The sequence below is a fragment of the Camellia sinensis genome, chromosome 10, assembly GCF_055761805.1.
Source record: "Camellia sinensis isolate YWXY chromosome 10, ASM5576180v1, whole genome shotgun sequence".
Taxonomy (NCBI): domain Eukaryota; kingdom Viridiplantae; phylum Streptophyta; class Magnoliopsida; order Ericales; family Theaceae; genus Camellia; species Camellia sinensis.
In genome coordinates, this window is record NC_138970.1 from 76,374,501 (window position 1) to 76,382,058 (window position 7,558).

General features: G+C 34.1%; 1 long non-coding RNA gene across 6 annotated transcripts; it reads left to right on the forward strand.

Moving 5' to 3' along the window:
* Positions 1–663: 663 nt before the first annotated feature.
* LOC114285685 (uncharacterized) lies at positions 664–6,257 on the forward strand. Of its 6 annotated transcripts, none has more exons than XR_014342201.1 (6): positions 664–969; positions 1,253–1,331; positions 3,541–3,664; positions 4,667–4,766; positions 4,839–4,886; positions 5,993–6,257. It is a non-coding gene; the product is annotated as an uncharacterized LOC114285685 (long non-coding RNA). The 6 variants fall into 6 exon arrangements; XR_014342204.1 differs by having other exon boundaries at positions 4,679–4,766; XR_014342202.1 differs by lacking the exon at positions 5,993–6,257 and adding an exon at positions 5,820–5,979.
* Positions 6,258–7,558: the final 1,301 nt, after the last annotated feature.

Consider the following 7,558-nt stretch of genomic DNA (forward strand, 5'->3'; position numbering starts at 1 on the left):
GCAACACATGCAAAAATGCAACTATGGCAGGCTCAGCTATTCTAAACATGGTATATGAAATGCTACAGCTAACATGTATTCAACTTGGAATTGAAAATACAATGCAGTTAGTATGATGCGCCGAGCCCGGTGCATGCAAAACAGATGAATGAATGCAAACATGCTATCATATTGTATGTTAATTGAAACATGCCCTAATCTAACCATCATAAGCGGGTAAATAAAAGGGAAAAAGACGTGGGGTTGGAAGACATACATCACACACACGCACACTTATTACAACATTGCCCTCGCGCAGAGGGTCCGAAAGAATAATACAGTCCCAAATAATACAATCTGAATAAATAATACAGTCCAAATATGTACAAAAATCCTAATTAATTACCAAATTAACTAAGAAAACAATAAACTGGCATGCAAGCCAGGGACTGTCTTGACTCTTCTTCAGATGATAAATAATGCATATCCGGGTTGCCTTTGCACGGAAATCCACTGTGATGCCCCAATTACACTACTAGAAAAATGATTATTTGCGTCTAATTTTTTGCGACTGATTATTTAACCGTCGCAAAAAAAATTATTTTTTATATTAAAATCTCATTTTACCCCCCCCCCCAAAAAAAACCACAAAAAAACAAAAACATAAAACGTGACCTATGTCCATTTTTTCCTAATTTGCCAAATCTGAACTCCCTTCTTCTTCTTCTTCTTCTTCTTCTTCTCTCTCTCTCTCTCTCTCTCTCTCTCTCAAAATCTATCTCGCTCGACTCTTTCTTTGAATCTCCACTCTCTCACTCGAATCTCATTGTCTCTCTCGCTCGACAGTGAAGATTTGAAGATTTGATTTCAAAATTTGAAGATTTGAAGATGCTGTTGATGAAGATTTGAAGCCAAATATTTGAAGATTTGAAGATTTGAAGATGCTGTTGAAGAAGATTTCGATTGATTCATAATCGAGATTCATAATCGGTAAGCCTAAATACTTCTCTTTGTCTTTCTCTGTAACGTTTGACACATCTTCATCGATTCATCTTCATCGCTCGAATCTTACTCTCTGTAATGACACATCTTCATCGCTTAATTTGTAACATGTAAATTGAACATGAATTACTCTATGTAATGGTTGATTAATCTGTAATCTTCATCTTCATGGCTGCTACATGTGCTTTGAATATCAATCAGACATGTTCTATTTAGGAAAGAAAAAATTCTAGATCTAATATTTTTTTAACTCTCGTTTCTGTCATTACAGGTCAAGCCCAAACCTAACTCAGCTAGCGTATAAGGACTTCTGAGAGACTTAATGTTGACAGTTATTTCATTGATTTAAGGTTAGACAACGACCTCAATGCCTTCATTTCAAACTAATCGATGCGTGTTTTCTCACTATCTATAATTGAGTTGTAGGATTTTAAATTAGTTTTAGCATGATTGGATTGATTGATTGTGATTAAATTAGTTTTGTGAGCAAGCATTGTTAGGATAGACGTTCTCACTTAGAAGCGTGCTTATGAGATAAGCCATGGGGCACTCATGTTAGTTTTCAAGTCCAAATTTGAAAGCTAAAGGTAATCTGAATTGAAAATGAAATCTTACACACTCTCTCTCCCCCTCATTTTCTTCATTTGATGTCAGAAAAGCTTCAAAGTTTTAGTACACCATTGCTACACATGAGCATGGTGCTGAATATAAGATGATCATAATATTATTACCAATTAATCATAACTACTTTTCATTTTTTAATATTCATTATTAAACCAGTAAAGAAAGACTAGCATTTAGCAAAAAAATATTAAAGAAATTGCTTTCCATTGAAGCAGGGGATAATGTTATGACAAACCTTAAGAACAGGAAACCAATTAATAATACTTAACCCTAGCTTGATCTCTCACACTCATGGTTTCAAATATCAGGTAATATGGTATTCATACAATTTGTTATATTAGTCAAAATAAAAATCATTCGCGATACTTAATTTCCACTACACATAATTGCCCTTAAAATCCACTGGACTTCTGCTTATAAGTGTTAGATCACAGAACAAATAGGTTACTTACAGGACCATGAGCATCATAATTACAGATACATATACATGTTCTAAGAATTTGGTTTGCTGAAAGAGGTGGACACCCACTTTATATGCATGAAATGGTTACCCTTAAACTTACCATAGTCCAGATACATATAAATGGACACCCACATTTTCGTGTTGGACAATCCAAGCTTTTACCATAGTCCAGGTGATAGACCCTAAATGGGAAAAGTAGATATAAAAGAGAAATGTTTTTTTTTTCCTGTGATAAATAGATATAAAAAGGAAATATAACCAACTGCTAACCAGACTGCAATATAAATCAATCCACATGAATGACGGGACTAAGATTTCTAATACCAAAAATTAGGAAACTATATCTTTAATCCTTGTATTTTGATGTTACATAATGACATCACCTGATATAATAAGAAATATATGGCACCCATCATGATTTGTGCTTTCTTTCAGAATAAAGAGGAAACCAAATAATGGAAGAAACTTTGGTCCAACTTATAGAAGGTTGGCCAAAGTAGTTGCCTAAGGACTTTCACTGTTTAGTTAACAGATGGCCATACTTAACGAATTTAGACGTTCATTTAAAACTAAATCCTCAACCCAAACAGAGGTGCTTCCAGCATGGTGAAAATCAAACTCACCAGCGACATCATGCTTACACAAATAATAAGCTTAATCACAAATTCAAAATTAGAAAAAAGAGGTCATGCCAGCTCTTTTTTAGTTTCTCAACCAAGTGTTTTCCATTAAGATTTGATTAAATCTTCAAACTTTAACATATGTTTCATTATAATTCTCCAGTCACTCACTGTTAAAACTTGAATAATTCTAATTCCACATAATCGATCACAGAACCAAACATAACTACTCTCTAAGTGAACTTATTAAATCTATAGGTTCCCACATATAAAAGAGTTGTGTCTGATGAAATTTACGTGGACGAACTGTTAAAAAACTTTGGACAAGTGTGAGGGTATGTGAGCACATTTTAAGGGTATTAGAAAGAAAAAATTATATGATAAATTATACTTTTCACCTTCTGTTTTTCACACAAATATCATTGAAGTCTTCAGAACTTAATTGCTACAATTAAATAATATTGCTCCATTTAATTTTGATTTCTATAAGACCATGTCATCACCTTATACTGACCAACTTTCCTTCAATCATATCCCTTATCAGCCAAGTTGGTAATTCAAGGCAATAAAATTTTCCTTTTGTTCTAAAGTCTGAACAAATTCTTGATGGACTGAACACAACACACATGATAAGCTCCATTTAACTTAGATCTCCACACAAACCCTATCAAAGTTATAAACTGAACTTTTAAATGAAATGCATTAATAATTACATGATTTAAGGTTGATTACTTCGATCTAATCTTTATATTTTTGCTTTCCAATAATGATACATTATTTATTTTCTTAATTTACAAAATATTCTTAAACCCTTGTCAAGTCTGGAGTTTGATGTTTATTTGGAATAAACAGGTGTGCCAACCTTTATTTGTGGTTGTGGGACATAATCTTCGAAACCTATTTTCCATATGTGGTTGAAACAGAGGAACTTCCAGAAAATCGTTCTTTCAGGAATGGTGAAGCAGATATAGATAGAGTAGTACTCTGACCCTCTTTGCTATGTACTCCAAATAAGAAGTGTTCATTTTTCAGAGACACATATTGTTTGAGTTTTACAATAATTGTAATAGTAAAACTTATAAATGTGGAAACAGAAATAATTTTCAAAGTATGGAATTCTCGGTGAACAATTTAGATAACATGTAATCCTCAGTCTTTGAATGTGTTGCTGGAGCCTTGAGCCTATTTGGGCTGAGATTCCGTAAATTCTTTTATCCTAAATTCTCAAATTGATGCTAGGTTACTTCCACCCTTATCGTACCATAGGAGTTAGTACCCTTTATGGGACTTGTATGCGAAACTAGATGAAGACGATCTGGACAAGAAGTGAAATAATTAAATTTTGGGTTATAGACTATAACGGCTATTAGACCTGAATTTTTATAGGTAAAGCGTGTATACTTCTTAATTTCCACTCAAGAAAGTTACAATGATTCCAAGTTCGCATAATAGAATGTTCAACATACTTCACACATTAAACTGCAGGAGTAGAATCAAATTTTTTTATTTGTATATTGACGGTGTTCAAAACAAGAAAATGATCTACAATTGAATCAATATTGAAATTTTAACTTATCAAAGAAACAAAGAACTTAATAGATTAAAACAGAAAAGAAACTCAAAATTGTGGATTACTCTATGAATCGGTATGCCAAAAAATTGGTTAGGTGAGAGAAGGAATAGAAGGAGCAACAATTGATGTTGATGAAGATGGTTGAACTTCATTTGTGATTGTTGAGGAAGAGGGTTGAACTATACTCCGTGTTTCTTATGTTTCTATTATTTGCAAATAAGAAAAGTTTAAATATTGTTAAAATGTCTCGTGCTTAATTGCTGAATTTGTGATAAATTTATATATGTTTATGTGTTGTTCTATTATCAAGTGTAGAATTTCATAAAAATTTTCTTTCTTTTTATAATAAATGTTTACTTACTGTGGTGGTTGTTTTTTATTCAATTACAATGTCGGTTCTAATAGTTACGAGCGTAGGAGACATCGTTGTGGACTTGTATACGGATCTCTGTTCTTTGAAATGGCCAATGCAATTGAGAGGGAAATCACTACCTTGCAATTGAAAGTATGTTAACACATTATCAATTTGGATATATACATATGGAAATTATTAACACATTATACTAACATATTGTAGGTGTCAGATGCATCTAGTGGGCAGCAAGCTTCAAAAGAAAATGAATAGGTATGCCACTCTACTATATTTCTGCATGTATTTATTTTATATATATATATATATATAACTAAAGATAAGACTATGCATATATATATATACACATCTATACACACATGTTTTATAACATCTAGAAAATCAAGAAAAAATAATAAAAATTCAAGGTTTGGTTAGAGAGGTAATAGAACTTACAGCCCAGTAATGTTCATTGCTAATGTTCCACCCTCCTGTATATTTCTTGAACCCATTAAGAGGGTCTTTCCTCTCTGTCCTCTTTGCAGCCAAAACCAGAGATGATGATGATGATGAATTCAGAGGAGATATAATGAGTCCCTCCTCAAGAAATCTTTTGCTCCCCAAAAAAACCACCTCACCATGCTCTTCCCCTGAAAAATAGAAAAATAGAAAAATAAGAAAATGGGTGTGACAAACAAAATTCCAAAAACTATACCATATATATAGCAGCTAAATTTCCAGCGTTACCTGAAGTGGGTAGTGTTTGGAAGGTGGGAAAGTCAAGCTCTCCCTGCGAGAAGGTAAAGAGAAAGGTGGTAGTGGTAAGAAGAGAAAACAACAGTGACTTGTAACATGACATTGTGTGATTTCTAGGCTTCTAAGCTCTGTTTCTCTTCAATGGGTTGTACTGAGCTGAACAACTTAACTCTTTAGCACAGAGAGAGAGAGAGAGAGAGAGAAATGTGAGGTTGGGTTTTTTTTTTTTTAAAGATTGATAACAGTTGTGAGGTTGGGTTTAACTGTTGGAGAAAAGGTATGGTGTTAGTGGTACAATTATTGACCCAACCCCATGATTAGGGGATGAAAGTTCAAATTCTAAGTTTCAAAATGTTAATAATTTCTATTACTATAAATATCTCTTAAGTTTCTAAAAGATAATCATGCTTTCAAGTTTCAACATTTGTTTTTGTGTTTGATTTGTTTAAGCAGTTTCAACTTGGTTCACCCAAACCAGTGGGTCGGTTGATTTGTTTAAGCAGTTTCAACTTGGTGGTTTTGTCTATTAGGCTGTGTTCACCCAAACAATTTTGTGCATGCATGAACAAAACTTTTTCTATGGAGCTGATTCTTTGTTACTAATATATTGATGTATATTTTTGCAGGTAGTGTTGAGGGAGTAGTTGATATGATTGAGTGGGTGATATTGAGAGTTAAATTCAGTTTTTTTTTTTTAGTACTTGAATCTATTAGTATTTTGTATAAATACTTTTAAGGATGGTTGATGGATATTTGTTTTGTGTGTATAGAAGTTTATATTTTGTATGCACATTTTTTTTTTTTTTGAAGAAAGATAATTTTGTTGAGGGAAGTGATGGAAAATAATACATGTGTATTAGAATTTTTGCAAATATCACTTTATATTTATTGTATATACTACTTGAATATATATATATATATATATGAGAATATAGGTTGCTAAAACATTGTAGGTATTTTATTTATTTATATTTTTTTTGCGACGGTAACAAGATGGTCGCTAATACATTGTAGGTATTTTTTTAATTTTTTTGCGACGGCAAAATATTAGTCGCGATAAGTAGATTAGGCGGTCGCAAATAGTTTGCGACTGCTATTTTGCGGTCGCAAAAAGTATTTGCCACCCCCACATTCGCGACCCCCATTTGCCGTCGCATGGGCCGTCGCAAAAAGTCTTTTGCGACTGTTTTTTATTATTTGCGACGGTTTATAGCGGTCGCAAAAAGTGGTTTTTTTAGTAGTGTTAGCCTCTGTTTTGCAATAATTTTTTGGAAAGCACGCCAAGCCCCGGAAGACTGCTGATTTTTGATTTGCTGCAACAGAGAGCAGGAAAGAGACATGGCAATGTATTTTCACAAATGTATGCATGCTTCGATCCTCGTGCCATCAATCACGCATCTCGATGCATGATGGCCGAGGAGTCGAATTGTACAACTCCATATGAAATGAATGCACATATAAACACAACAAAACCTAAACTCCATCATGGATAATCCGGAGTGTCGGTGATTGGGAATTGAGACACGTTCCGTCACTCGAAGTATAAAACGTCCCTCGTTTCTCGTGCTCGGGCTAACTCCTATCCCAAGCACAATGCAATATGCATGACATGCATGAACGCAACTAATATACAACCTAGCATGCACAATGCTATGAAATGGCATACACAATGCACGATGTAACATGGCATACACAATGCTCTAACATACAACCTAGCATACGCAGTGCTATGAAATGAAATGGCATACACAATGCATAATGGACTTACACCAACATGAATGGACCTCAGCCACACTCACATTAGCGGCCATTAGATGAAAATGAGACAACTCAAAATGCGTGCACACATGCACGCAAACCGAGGACCGATCCTAAGGCACGAATGCCACTCTAACAAGGCATGGCAAGGCACGAAATATGGCATACAAACATGCAAGTTTTAGCACTGAAATGTGATGCAAAACAGCCCCGAAACATGGCAATATGGTACCCGATGCATGGAATGAGACCCGAAACATGAAATTAGGTACATGGAATGACCTATGGCTATGAAAAGCATGCATTATTTGAACATGAAGTGTGAAGATAGAATCAAGACAGCCCCAAAACAAGCATATTTACAGTTTTAAGCAAGGCCAAACAATGGACACAGATAGGGCTAAGTTAACATGCAAAAATGGCCCCAAAAGAGA